Source organism: Cynocephalus volans, chromosome 18 (assembly GCF_027409185.1).
Source record: "Cynocephalus volans isolate mCynVol1 chromosome 18, mCynVol1.pri, whole genome shotgun sequence".
Lineage (NCBI taxonomy): Eukaryota > Metazoa > Chordata > Mammalia > Dermoptera > Cynocephalidae > Cynocephalus > Cynocephalus volans.
Window position 1 is genome coordinate 6,253,355 of NC_084477.1, and position 15,079 is coordinate 6,268,433.

The following is a 15,079-nucleotide window of genomic DNA, read 5'->3' on the forward strand; positions in this document are numbered from 1 at the left end:
ATCTTGGCACTCCCTCCAGGAATGCAGTATAGCTTTTGGTTTACTATTTTCCTAGGTAGAAGCCATTCTAATGGCTTCCAACATGGACCTTTCCCACTATAATAGTCCTCAGACCACAAGTCAGGGAACCCATATGGAGATTCACCAGCTGCTAAGTATTATTCTAATTATGCTTTCTAGAACTGGGGAAATAACTGCAGCATGGGTATGTAGACCCTCTGTGAGATGGACTTGAGCTAAAATACCATTGACTGCCTGAACTTCATAAGCCTCTACTGTAACTGGACCACAGTGACATTTCAGGTCTCCTGGAATCAGTTTCAGATCAGAGTCAGGGTCTAGTAGTTTCCCCAAAGTGTGATGATTTCCTTTTCCCCAATACAGTTACCTTAATAAAAGCTCATAGGTCCCTTTGGTGAAGGTTGAGAAAAAGATTAACTATACATTTTTTGGTAGTGTACAGGGGTCCTTTTTTGAGGGGACCTGGACTCCCCTTTTTTCAAGAGGTTCTATAAACTGGTCCAAGTCTAGAATTGATTGACAGGCCATGACTCTCTGTTTTTCTGATTTGAGTTAGACCTTAGTTCACTGGACATAGAACTTTTCTGCTTGTACAGATAAAATAAGAATTTAGTAGGGCCAGCCATGGCTCACTTGGGAAAGTGTGGTGCTCATAGCACCAACGCCACGGGTTCGGATCCCATATAGGGGTGGCTGGTTGGCTCACTGGGTGAGCATGGTGCTGACAACACCAAGTCAAGGGTTAAGATCCCCTTACCAATCATCTAAAAAAAAAAAAAAAAAAAAAAAAAGAATTTAGTAGACTTCCTATCTATTTCACTTCCAGGAGCACCATGATTAACTAGCCAATGCCATAGGTCTTCATGAGTCAAACTATTCTAATAGCTGCTTTGACTCTGCTGTCCATTGTGGTAAATATGCTCATCTTGCCTTTGGTGGCTGAGTGCAACCCTTGTCCCCTGCCACTCCAGGATCCAATTACTCCCATTGTATTTACATTTTGCAGTTGAACGGCTGTGGTTCCCACTGTAAGATCTGGCCCACAGAGAAGAGCAATCCCTGAGCTCGTCAAGGATGATGCAGCTCCTCTCACAAATTTATTTCTCAAAGGACTGGTGAAAGGTTATGTCTCCTGGACCTTCCCAGTGTTGGTGAGTAGCTCTTAAATGACAAATACACTCTAACATTCTAATCTCCCTAAGTCTTTGAATCTCTTCTTCTGCATTAAATCAAGGGAGGTTAGGGATTTCCAGTTTACTCAAAGTGGGTCATCTTTTGATCCATGTTTCAGCCAACCAAATAGTTAGAGCATTTTCTAACTCCCTGAGCTGCAACATTAAATGTAGAATCTCTGTTTATTGAGCCCATATCCATACATTTGGCCCAATCCAACTTTATACTCCTTCCACTATTATCCCACACTCTTAATATCCACTCCCACACATGTTCTCCAGATTTCTTCTTGCATAAATTAGAAAACTCAAGTAGTTCTTTTGAAGTGTAGCATACTTCCTCATGGGTCACAGTATGTATCTTATCTTTAGAAGCCTGCTGGGACTAGAGTCTAGCTATGCCTAGAAGCAAAGAGGAGTGGTGGGGGTGGGTCCTGGGGAGGACCAGCATTATCTTGCATGACATCTGCCTCAGGATAGGTCATTACCATTCCTTCAGGCAATGCAGGGTTAAATCCCTCAGAAGGAGGTGGAAAGGCTGATAGCATTATAGGTGGGGAGGCCACTGTCAATGGGGTGGGGAGGCCACTTTTGCAGGGGTTGGGACCACTGGCAATTAAGACTCATCAGAATTTAGGGGCTCAATGTCCCCAGCTTCATCAGGGTATTCCCACATTTCTCCATCCCAACTTGTAGGATCCTACTTTTTTCTTTTTCTTTTTTTTTTTTTTTTATTTAAGATGACCAGTAAGGGGATCTCAACCCTTGGCTTGGTGTTGTCAGCACCACGCTCAGCCAGTGAGCAAACCGGCCATCCGTATATGGGATCCGAACCCGTGGCCTTGGTGTTATCAGCACCGCACTCTACCGAGTGAGCCACGGGCCGGCCCAGGATCCTACTTTTTCCTAATCAATTCCCTCCTTTAACAGTAGAAATCCTGTGAGGCTGAGTTCAACATGCATTCTAATTCAGCCAATCACAGTATAACATTCTGCATTTGATTTTCAGCAATTTCAATGACGTTAGGAGCAACCAACCAATGTCATTATATTCCTTAGTTTTCAAAAATGTTCAAAAATATCATATACGGAGTCACTGGGCTCCTTGCTTTTTTTAAGTGGTTCATTGGGAGTGTCCGATGTAGACATTGTGCATGTTTCTATAAATAGTTCACACCGTGGACTTTCAGTGTTCTCTTTACTACTGGATTTAGAGTCATCAGTCTTTCAATCTAATCAGATTAGAAAGCAAATTCTAGAAACCCCAGAACCAATTCAGAAAACCCAACCTTGAAATTATCTTCTTCCAGTACCACTCTCAGTACCAAGATCTGTGTTAGTTAGGATTTTCCAGAGAAATAAATACACCAATAAGATGTATGTAGATAGATATATATAAAGAAATTTATTATGACAGATTGATTGGATCATGTGATTATGGAAACTGAGAAGTCCCATGATTTGCTATCGGCAAACTGGAGGCCCAGGAAAGCCAGTGTGTAGTTTCAGTTCGAGCCCAAAGGCCTGAGAACCAGAGAAACAATGGTGTAAGTCCCAGTCTGAGTCCAAAGGCCAGAGAACATGGATGTCCCAGGATTGAGCACAGAAAGCAAATTTGTCCTTTTTTCTGCCTTTTTATTTTATTTGAGCCCTCAATGGATTGAATGATGCCCACTCACATGGGGGAGGGAAATCTTCTTTACTCAGTCTACTGATTCAAATGCTAATCTTTTCCAGAAACATCCTCACAGACACACCATGTTTTAGCAACTGACTGGGCATCCCTTATCCCAGTCAAGTTGACACATTTAATTAACCATCATACAACTTTATCACTTGACAAGGGATTTGCCAAAATAATTACATCCATAAAACATAAAAAAAAGTAATCTTTCTAAAAGCTCTTGAAAATTAGGGCCGGCCTGTGGCTCACTCGGGACAGTGTGGTGCTGATAGCACCAAGGCCACTGGTTCGGATCCCTATATAGGGATGGCCGGTTAGCTCTTATGGGACAGTGTGGTGCTGACAACACCAAGTCAAGGGTTAAGATCCCTTTACCGGTCATCTTTTAAAAAATAAAAATTGGGCCGGCCCGTGGCTCACTCGGGAGAGTGCGGTGCTGATAACACCAAGGCCCCAGGTTCGGATCCCATATACGGATGGCCGGTTCGCTCACTGGCTGAGTGTGGTGCTGACAACACCAAGTCAAGGGTTAAGATCCCCTTACCGGTCATCTTTTAAAAATAAATAAATAAATAAATAAATAAATTTTTAAAAAAATTAAAAAATAAAAATAAAAAATAAAAAATAAAAATAAATAAATAAATAAATAAAAGCTCTTGAAAATTAAAAATGATTGCTGGAATTAAAAATTTGACATAATAGGCCGGCCCGTGGCTCACTCGGTAGAGTGTGGTGCTGATAACACCAAGGCCACGGGTTCGGATCCTATATAGGGATGGCCGGTTTGCTCACTGGCTGAGTGTGGTGCTGACAACACCAAGCCAAGGGTTGAGATCCCCTTACCGGTCATCTTTAAAAAAAAAAAAAAAAAATTTGACATAATTAGGGCCAGCCCCTGACTCACTTGGGAGAGTGTGGTGCTGATAAAAACAAGGCCAAGGGTTCAGATCCCTATATAGCGATGGCCAGTTAGCTCACTTGGGAGAGCGTGGTACTGACAACACCAAGTTGAGGGTTAAGATCCCCTTACTGGTCACCTTTAAAAAAAATTGACATAAGTAGAAGAAAATTCTGGAAAAAAAAATCTATGTAGAATAAAAAGGCAAATAAATTAAAACATTACATTTTTTTTTTTTTTTTTTTTTTAAAAGATGACCGGTAAGGGGATCTCAACCCTTGGCTTGGTGTTGTCAGCACCATGCTCAGCCAGTGAGCAAACCGGCCATCCCTATATAGGATCCGAACCCGTGGCCTTGGTGTTATCAGCACCGCACTCTACCGAGTGAGCCACGGGCCGGCCTAAAACATTACATTTTTTAAAAAGGGAAGAGATACAGGGTAATAAATCAGGAGTTCCATCATTTGCCTACTAAGGATTCTAGAAAGAAAGAACAGAGAAAACAGAGTAGAAAAAATTATCAAGGAAACATTTTCACAAAGCTGAAGACCAAATGAAAGAGGTTATGCTATTTCCTAGCACACATGCACACAGAAAATAAAAATAAGAACAAACTTTTGGTTTCATTGATTTTCTCTATTGTTTTTCTAGTCTCTATTGTGTTTACTCTAATCTTTATTATTTCCTTCCTTCTACTGGCTTTGGGTCTAGTTTTCCTTTTTTTCTGGTTCCTTAAGGGGTACAGTTAGGTTGTTGATTTGAGATCATTTTTCTTTTACTGCTATAAATTTCCTTCTGAGCATCCCATAAGTTTTGGTATGTTGTATTTTTGTTGTCATTCATCTCTAAGTATTTTCTATTTCCCTGTGATTCCTTCTTTTACCTATTGGTTAAGACTGTTGTTTACTTTCCATGTATTTGTAAATTTTCCTGGGTTTTTGTTGTTGTTGTTTTAATGTTATTGATTTCTAGCTTTATTCCATTGTGGTCAGAGGAGATACTTTGTATGATTTCCATATTTGAAAACTTGTGACCTAACATATGTTTTATCCTGGGCAATGTTCCATGTACACTTGAGAAGAATGTATATACTGCTGTTGTTGGGTGGGGTGTTCTATTAACGTCTGTTAGGCCTAGTTTATTTTTCAGTGTTAAGTGTTCTATTTCTTTATTGATCTTTTGTCTAAATTCTTCTATGCATTATTAAAGTGCGGTATTAGTCTCCAACTATTACTGTAGAACTATTTCTCCCTTCAAATCTGTCAATGTTTGCTTCATATATTTTGGGGTTCTGTTTGATGAATATGTAATTGCTACATCTTCTTGATGAATTGACCCTTTTATCAATACACAATTCCCTTCTGTGTCTCTTGTAACAGTTGACTTATAGTCTCTTTTGTGTGATACATTTTTCTATCCTCTCACTTTCAATCTCATGTGGATCTAAAGTGAGCTGCTTTTGAGGGTGTACAGTTGGATTATTATTGTTTTTTAAACCATTCTGCCAGTCTTTGCTTTTTGATTGAAGAGCTTAACCCATTTACACTTAAAGTAAGTACCGATAAGGAAGGACTTACTTCTGCTATTTTACTGTAGTTTCTCTGTATGTCTTATACCTTTTTGTATCGCTCATTTTCTCTGTTACTACCTTCTTTTGTGTTTAGTTGATTTTTTGTAGTGTTGTCTTAATTCCCTTAATTTCTTTTGGTATATTTTTTAAAGAAATTTTCTTAGTGGTTACCGTGGGGATTACAATTAACATTCTAAATTTATAACTGTAATTTTAATTGATACAACTTAGCTTCAATAACATACAAAAACTGCAGCTCTGTTTCTGCCTTTATGTTGTTGCTGTCACAAACTACATATTTATATGGTGTGCTAAATAATGTAAGTTTATAATTTTCTAACACATTTGTCTTTTAAATCATGCAGGAAATAAAAAGTAAAGTTACAAACCAAAAATACAGTAATACTGGCTCTTAGTAGTTACTGGAAACCTTTATTTCTTCACTCAGCTACAAGTTACTATCTAGTTTCCTTACATTTCAGCCTGAAGGAATTCCCTTTAGCATTTTTAAAAGACGGGTCTATGGGTAACAAACTCCTTCCACTTTTGTTTATCTAGTTATGTTGTAACTTCTTCACATTTTAAAATAGTTTTGGCACATACAGAATTCTTGGTTGAGTTTTTTTTCTTTTAGCACTTCGAATAAATGTTATTCCACTTATTTCTGGCCTCCATGATTTTTGATGAGAATCAGATTTTAATCAAACTGAGAATCCAATCCCTTTTATGTGCTGAGTCACTTCTCTCGCTACTTTCAGGATCCTCTGCCTTTGTCCTTTGATAGTTTGAGTTTAATGCGTCTCAGAGTGAATCTCTTTTGGTTTATCCTACTTAGTTGCATTGGGCTTTGTACATTTGTAGATTCATACCTTTGATCAGATTTTGGAAAGTTTTCAGTGATTTCTTCAAATATTCTTCCTGCTTCTATCTCTCTTTCCTCTTTCTAGAACTCCCATATAATGCATGTTGGTCCACTTGGTGGTGTCCTACATTGTCCCCTAGCCTTTGTTCACTTTTCTTCGTTTTTTTTTTTTTTTTTTCTTTCTGATCCTCAGACAACAATTTCAATTGTCCTATCTTCAGGTTCACTGATTCTTTCTTCTGCCAGGTCAAATGTTCTGTTCAACCCCTCTAGTACATTCTTCATTTTAGTTATTGTATCTTTCAGCTCCAGATTTTTTCTTGTTTTCTTTTTATCATTTCTCTTTATATCCTTATTTTGTTCATATATCACTTTCCTGGTTTCCTTTAGTTCTTTGAATATATTTGAGACAGTTGAGTCAACTAAGTTCAATGACTGGGGTTTTTCAGGGATGGTTTCTATTTTTTCCCTGTGAATGGGCCATACTTTCCTGCTTCTTTGTGATGTCTTTGTTGAAAAATGGATATTTGAATATTATAATGTTGTAACTCTGGAGATCAGGTTTTTTTTCCCTTCCTCAGGGTTTGCTGTTTTTGACTGTTGAAGGCTAGAGTTGTTTGCTTAATGATTTTTCCAAACTGTCTTTAGAAAGATTGTATTCTTTGCCATGTTAGTCACTGAAGTCTGTGTTCTTTTAGCTTGTGTTCAGCTAGTGTTTGGAGAGAGATTTACTTGAATGCCAGGAGCTAACACACACCAGTCTTTTCAGATTGGCTCTGTGCTGGGGCATTCCTTCAAAGCTTATCCAGGTCATTTGCAACTCTGCCTCAACCTTCTCTTCTTGCACTGAACTCAGGTATCAGCCAAAGGTGAGCGCTTAGGGACTTTTTGTCCTTCCTTGGGCATGTGCTATAGATTAAATGTCCCCCAAAACTCACGTTTAAGGTTGATTCTAATTTTCACAGTACTAAGAGAGTAGAAATATGACTATGGTATTTGATAGTGGGGCCCTTGGGAGGAGACTGGATTGCGAGGATTCTGCCCTCATGGATGAACCCATTCATGGGTTAATGGGTTAACGGATAAATGAGTTATCAAGGCACTAGTGGCTTGATAAGAGTACAGCACATTAGCATGCTCTTGCTCCTTCTTGTCATGTGATACCTCAAGACTGCAGAGTCCCTACCAGGAAGAAAGTCCTCACCAGATGTGCCCCTTGACCTTAAACTTTCCAAAACTGTAAGAAGCACATTTTGTTTCTTTATCAATTATCCCGTTTCAGGTATTCTGTTATAAGCAACAGAAAACGGACAAATACCACATACATGTGGCTTCCCATATTCCCTGGTACATACATGGACACTTTTTATGACCTAATTACTCAAAGAAACTCCCATTTTTCCTCCCTGGCTTTAGATTGTATATTGTATGCCTCAACTGTATGTAATCTTTTGACCCAAGCAGTTGTGGGTTTGTTTTTTTTTTTTTTTTTTTAAAAGATGACCGGTAAGGGGATCTTAACCCTTGACTTGGTGTGAGCACCACGCTCAGCCAGTGAGCGAACCGGCCATCCGTATATGGGATCCGAACCCGGGGCCTTGGTGTTCTCAGCACCACACTCTCCCGAGTGAGCCACGGGCCGGCCCAGTTGTGGGTTTTTTGTTCTTACCGTGTTTTCAAGCAATGCCTACCACTTTTCCACCCTCGTTGTGTTCTGAGTTAGGCAAAATAGAGATGAGTGCCTATGTCAATCCTTCAAGTACCCCAGACAGATTAAAACAGAAAAACCACAATAATTTGCAAATAAGGTCTGCTCTGCTCCCTCCAGAACCAAGGACCAGCATCCCAGCACTGGGAATGCAGGTGGTTGTCTTTAAGATTGCCACTGAGCTGGGGAGAAGATAGGCCAAGGGCAAGTAAAAACACCACGAAGATTTCCTACTATTTTTTTTAATGTTAAAATTGTTTTTGTTTTTTTTTTCCTAAAAGGTCACACAATAGTTAGAAAGAGAAGGAAGGATGTCAGCTAGCATACATCAAAATTTGGGCTGAGGAAGGACAAAGAGCTGTCTAAGGAAACTTATAGCTGGATAAACTGCAGAGATCAGGGTGGCCACTGGCCAATGGAGCCAGCAGCCTGCTCAGCCCCACTCAGGAGCACCTCCGAGGTGCAGCAGGGACAGCTTTCAGGAAGCAAGAAGCAGAAGCTCACCCTTTAGATATGTTCTTGGTGGTCTTGTGCTCCTTCATGGCCTTTTCTCAACAGCTGCTGTTGAAATCCTCAGTAACCACAATCCACATGGTGCCCTCATCCAGGCAGCATGGGGGTGATCCCAAAGCTTCCGTGGTTTCAGCGGGGAGTGCAGAAGCTCTGAACGCCACATCTCTTACAGAAGGTGTGCTGGGCTTCGTGTGTGTTGAATGTGTAAGTTGTTAGGCTCTAGGCTCCCTTCAGGAGCTTGCAGTGAGAAGCTGGAACAACCAAGTGTCTATTCTGCTTCTTGCAAATGCTGCAGTTGCAGTCAAAGATGTTCCAGACTGCTGAGGTCCAAACTTCAAAACAAAATGCTCCAGAGAGGCAGCCTCCTGTGTGCTGCACCAGGCCCCAGTATTCAAAGGTGTCCAACAGGAGCTTGGCAGTGCCTTGGAAGGTGAGCCTCTGCCACTTCTCCCAGTGTTCCTGCTGCTCGCCCAGGTCCAGCACCATGGTTGCCACCTTACCGAAAGCCCCCTCAGGGGTGCTAAAGGCCCTGACCCCACTCTGTCCATGAGGGTTGGCAGCCATCATTCTCCTTACCCGCTGCATGGCTCCCACAGCCCACATGCAGCCCTACTGTTTTTAATTTGCCTTTTTCTTGATTCATCTTTTGCTTGGTTGATGTAAATCTTTGTTTTCCAGAGGTCTGATAAAGTTAGTTCTGACAGCTCCTGTTTGTTTTTCAATGTTTCTGTTTAGGAATGGATTTTTTTTTCCCCACAGCCAGAGAAATTTATTTTAAAATAGAAACATACATACATTAAGCTTTGAAACAATCAAGTTTTCAACAAAAGGGAAAAAAAGAGCCATTTGATTCCAGAGTCCATATGGAATGAGTTTCAATATGTATTTGAAATTCACTTAAGGAGCACTAAAAACAACTTGGAAATCTGACAAGGAATAGATGTTTGGAGCTGTATACTCTGCCATTTTGCTGATGTCACTCCTGATCCTAAAGTTTATTAATCAAAAGACCTAGAATAGAAAAACAGTATTGAAAAAGAACAAAGCTGGAGGACTTACGCTCAATTTCAAAACATACTATAAAGCTACAGTATCAAAACAGTGTGGTACTGGTATAAGGATGAAGGTGCAGAGGCATTTCAGTGTGGAAAAGGATGGTGTCTTCAACAAATGTTGCTAGGACAATTGAATATCCACATGTAAGAAGATAACATTTATACCCTTACCTCATTCCATACACAAAAGTTAAAATAGATCACAGACCTAAATGTGAGAGTTAAAACTATAAACTTTTTAGAATAACACACAAGAGAAAATTTTCATGACCTTAAGTTAGGCAAAGATTTCTTAAACATGTCACCAAAAACAATCTATACAAGAAAAAAAAAAAAAGATAAATTGGACCTGATCAAAATTTAAACCTTTTTCACTTCAAAAACACCACTAAGGAAATAAAAAGACAAACCACAGACTGGGAAAAAATATTTGCAAATAATGTACCTGATAAAAAGAAACCTGTGTCTAGAATATGTAATAACCTCTTATAATTAAAAAACAAACAATTTAAACATGGGCAAAATATTTGAATAGACATTTCACCAAAGATATACAGGAAGCCATGAAAAATGTCACATTAGGAAAATGAAAATAAAAACAAGGAGACAACACTTCACACCCACTAGAATGGCTATAAACAAAAGACACACAATAAGAAGTGTTGACGGGGCCGGCCCGTGGCTCACTCGGGAGAGTGTGGTGCTGATAACACCAAGGCCATGGGTTCGGATCCCGTATAGGGATGGCCGGTTAGCTCACTGGGTGAGCGTGGTGCTGACAACACCAAGTCAAGGGTTAAGATCCCCTTACCGGTCATCTTTTAAAAAAAAAAAAAAAAAAAAAAAAAAAAAAGAAGTGTTGACAAGGAAATGAAGAAATGGGAACCCTTACACATTGCTGGTGGGGCAGTAAAGTAATGCAGATATTTTAGAAGTTTCTTTTGAAAGTTATACGTAAATATATGATCTGACTTAGAAATTCCATTCCTAGGTATCTACCTACCCAACAGAAATGAAAACATATGTCCACACAGACTTACAAGGGATCTTCAAAGAGTTCATAGAAAATGCATATTATGAAAAAACTATGCATGCATTTCAAAAATTTTTCACACTAAAATAAACTCACACTAACTTGTTATACCATGTCTGAACAGGATCTACCTAATTTGAAGCACTAAGAAGGATAACACACCAGTTTAAACAGAGCCCCTATCAGAACAACATGAATTCTAAAACTGGAGCAAGAACAAACATCGAATTTATTGTGAAACTTGGGTGGAAGGATGGTGAAATCACTGATGCTTTATGAAAAGTTTATGGGGATAATACCTCCCCCCTTCTCCCCAAATCAGCAGTTTACAAATGAGTAACTCATTTTAAGAAGGGGCAAGACCATATTGAAGATAAAAAGCCTGCAGCAGCAGACTGTCCACATCAATTTATGAGGCAAAAGTTAATTTTGTTCATGCCCTAATTGAACAGGACCAATGATTAACAACTGAAACAACAGCCAACACCATGGACATCTCAACTGGTTCAGTTTACACAATTCTGACTGAAAAATTAAAGTTGAGCAAACTTTCCAGTTGATAGGTGCCAAACTGTTGCACCCGGATCAGCTGCCAACAAGAGCAGAGCCCTCAATGGAAATTTTAAACAAGTGGGATCAAGATCCTGAAGCATTTCTTGGAAGAATTGTAACAGGAGATGAAACATGGCTTTACTGGTACGATCCTTCAGACAAAGCACAATCAAAGCCATGGCTACCAAGAGGTAGAAGTGGTACCGTCAAAGCAAAAGCAGACTGGTCAAGAGCAAAGTTCATGGCAAAAGTGTTTTGGGATGCTTAACAGATTTTGCTTGTTGACTTTCTGGAAGGCCAAAGAACAGTAACATCTGCATATTGTAAGAGTGTTTGGAGAAAGTTAGCCAATGCTTTAGCAGAAAAATGCCCAGGAAAGCCTTACCAGAGTCCTCCACCACAACAATGCCACTCATTTCTCTCATAAAACAAGGTTAATTTTGTGTGAGTTTCTATGGGAAATCATTAAGTGTCCACCTTACAGTCCTGATTTGGGTCCTTCTGACTTCTTTTTGTTTCCTAACCTTAAAAAAAATCTTTAAAAGTCACCCATTTTTCTTCAGTTAATAATGTAAAAAAGACCACATTGACATGGTTAAATTCCCAGGACCCTCGTATTTAGGGATGAACTAAATGGCTGGCATCATTGCTTACAAAAGCGTCTTCAACTTGATGGAGCTTATGTTGAAAAATAAAGTTTACATTTTTATCTTTGCATTTGTCCACTAACTTTTTGATATCTTCTTGTACACGCAAATGCAAAGAAGCATTATTCATAATATCCAAAAACTGTTAATGACTTATGTCCATGAACAGATGAATGGATAAAGAAAATGCAGTATATCCATGTAATAGGATACTATTCAGCAATAAAAAGGAACAAACTACATAGTACACTCTCAAAGCACTACATTAAAACAGCCAGACGCACAAGATCACATATTGTATGACTTCATTTACGTGAAATGTCCTGAGAAGGCAAATCTATGGAGAAAGTAGATTTGTGAGGTTGTGGGTGGGAATGGGAGTGACTGCAAATGGGCACAAGGAATACTTATGGGGTGATGGGAATGTTCTAAAATTGCATTGTGGTGACAGGTGCACAATTCTGTAAATTCACTAAATCACTGCATTGTCTTAAAACAGGTGCACTTTATCATACATAAACTGCACTTCAATAGTTGTTTAAATAAAAACCATATGCATGTATCACTTTGATAAGAATAAAACAACAAAACCAGACCAAAAGTTTCCAAGGAAGGTTAAGAAAGACAGATGGATGAATGCTGTGCATAAAGGTAGTCCAAATCTTACTTTCCTCCTCAAGTAGAATCTGTAAAGATGCATGTTGTTCTAGACAAATATCTAGGCTAATGGTTGGTGTTTTCAGTAACTACTTTTTAACCTTAAGAGAAAAAAGTACTGTGGGAAACAAGTTACAAGGCCAATCTTCCTTCAAATTGTAGAAGCACTTTCCAAATAGGCAATCTTTTAGCTTGTGTACTATGTAACTGTAGTATCTCAAGAAAGCATCATTATTCCTTAATTTACAATCTCGGTATTTGTGTTACTGTGGATGTAAACATGGTTTCTAAAGACCAAGCCTGTAAAATGATATCAAATGCCAACATTCCAATCATACTTCTCAAAGGTAACTGACCATGACTTCAACTGTGAGTTTCTGAAACTAATAATCACTAAATGTACGCAGTTCTGAGGTACACTTGAAACTGCAATTTATTCTTAGTAATTGCTATAACTCATTTCTTAAAAATATTTTTAAAATTATATTCTTTTTAAAATATGAACAATACAAAGGAAAACCTCAAAGTCCTCTCCTAGTGACAAATGTTAGCTGTTTGATATATATCCTGGCATATTTTGTTCTTGGTTTAAACCAACATAGTTTTAAATTTTCTTCCTTCCTTCTCTCTTTCCAAACGGTGTCACACTATAACAAACTTGTATTCATATGTCAATATATTATGGTCATTATAATCAATACATATATAGATCTAATTAAACATTTTTGAAGGTTTCACAGAATACCATCTTATGCTATTAATGGACATTCATGTTGTTTCCAACTACATCGGCAATAGGGCTGCCCCGCCCCCCCTTTTTTGTGGTGTGATTGCTGGTGGGTCAAAGGATTTGCAAATACAAATTTTAATGAATGTCAAATTGTTTCCCCACAAATTGTAGTAATTCACACTCCCACCAGCAGTATATGGAAGTGCCTATTTCTCTGTATCCTTGGTAGCACTGATTTTATTTTTCATATTTACCAACTTGAGAGATAAAAAGTGGTGTCTCATTACGTTCACTTGAATTTCCTGTCTGCAGGGGAAGGTAGACATCTTTTCATGTTTTGGGGCCATTTACATTTATTTTTCTGTGGATTGCCTGATATATATATATTGATTTCTTTGTCCATTTTTCTATTAGTTGTCATTTTCTTATTTTTGGCGACTCTTTGTATATCAGGAATATATGTTGAAATATTTTTTCCCAAGATTGTGTTTTGGTTTTCTTGGGTTTTTTAAAAAAATTGTTCATATTATTAAAAATCTTAATTTGGTTAAACTTGTACATTTTTTCCTTAAGCTTCCTGAGTTTCCTGTTTTCCTTTAGAAGGCTTTCCCTAAGATTATATATTTTCCTATATTATTATCTAAAATTTTTATAATTTAGATTTTTATTCTATCTGAAATTCATATTTTATGTTGAAATTATTTGCTTCCATAAGTTGTCACCATTTTAAAAAAATAGATCCCTTTCCCACTGAAATGAAATGCCATTTTTAGTGTTTATCAAGCTCCCATATATCCTTCCTTCTACTTCTAGAATGTCTGTTCCATTTCCCTTATGTATCTGTTCTTTCCCATGACAAGGCCACATGTTTTGATTATAGTAGCTTTACAATGTTTTAACATGTCGTGGGGAAAAACCTACTCCCTGAACATGTTACTTTTAAAAAAATGTCCTAGAAATTCTTGCCTATTCAACTATATTAATCATCCATATATTAAAAAATACATACTGCATAAGCCTTCTCCCCACTGAAATGTCTTGTTTTGCCATCTAGTTCCCTTCTACTGTGTTTTAAAAAATGGAGTACACCTTTTTTTCTGTGCTCTCATTATCCCTCCTAAAGCATAATACATATTACATTTTGGCCACTTCTTTCATATGAAACATGTTCTGGTTGTTTCATTTAGTATTCCCCAAATTACCGCTGATCTCATCAACCTCATCAGCCCCTTGCTCATTTTTTTTTTTCAGTTTCAGCTCCAACTTTCCAAATTCTTTCCTGCCTCTGGGCCTATGCACATTATGTCCCTCTGTCTGACTACACATCTGATTGATCTGTTTAAACATTATTTCCACTAAAGGCCTCCTCTGACCCTTTCCAAATTTAGATTAGAGTCTCATTCATTGCATCCCGTACTTTTCCACTGTAGCACACAAGATCATTTATAAATATATGTTTAACATGCTATCCCCACTACAATAAATTTCTGGACAAGTGTGTACTTACCTGTCACTTTGCATACCCAATACTTAGCAGAATCTGGCATATATACTTGCATACTTGTTCAATGAAAATTTATTATTTTAATAAAGTTATCAATGATTTGAAAGACAGCTGTATCCGAAGAGACCACCTCTCTCAACCAATCCAGTTAATAAACAGTTCCCCTTAGCACTCCTGACATGGAAAAATGAATGGGTTCTTTGTATCTGCTTCTGGACCATTACTAAAAATATGTTTCAATAATGCAATGCTTATAGCCAAGATAAGAATGTGGACTTTAAAAGCCCATTCAATTTCCATTAGAATAAATAGAAATTACTTATTATATATTAAATATAAATTATTCTTTTTATATGTAGGTCATTACTGAATAGCAGTGGGCTTTGTGGGACCATCTGTAATGTTCTTTATTTATTGAGTCCAATAAGGCTGTCCCTATTTTAGAATTTTTCTTGAACCAAGAATTAATAAAA

General features: G+C 38.1%; 1 pseudogene; it reads right to left on the bottom strand.

Moving 5' to 3' along the window:
- Window positions 1-8,415: 8,415 nt before the first annotated feature.
- On the bottom strand, window positions 8,416-8,914 carry LOC134366503 (centromere protein V-like; annotated as a pseudogene).
- Between the last annotated feature and the right edge of the window lie 6,165 nt (window positions 8,915-15,079).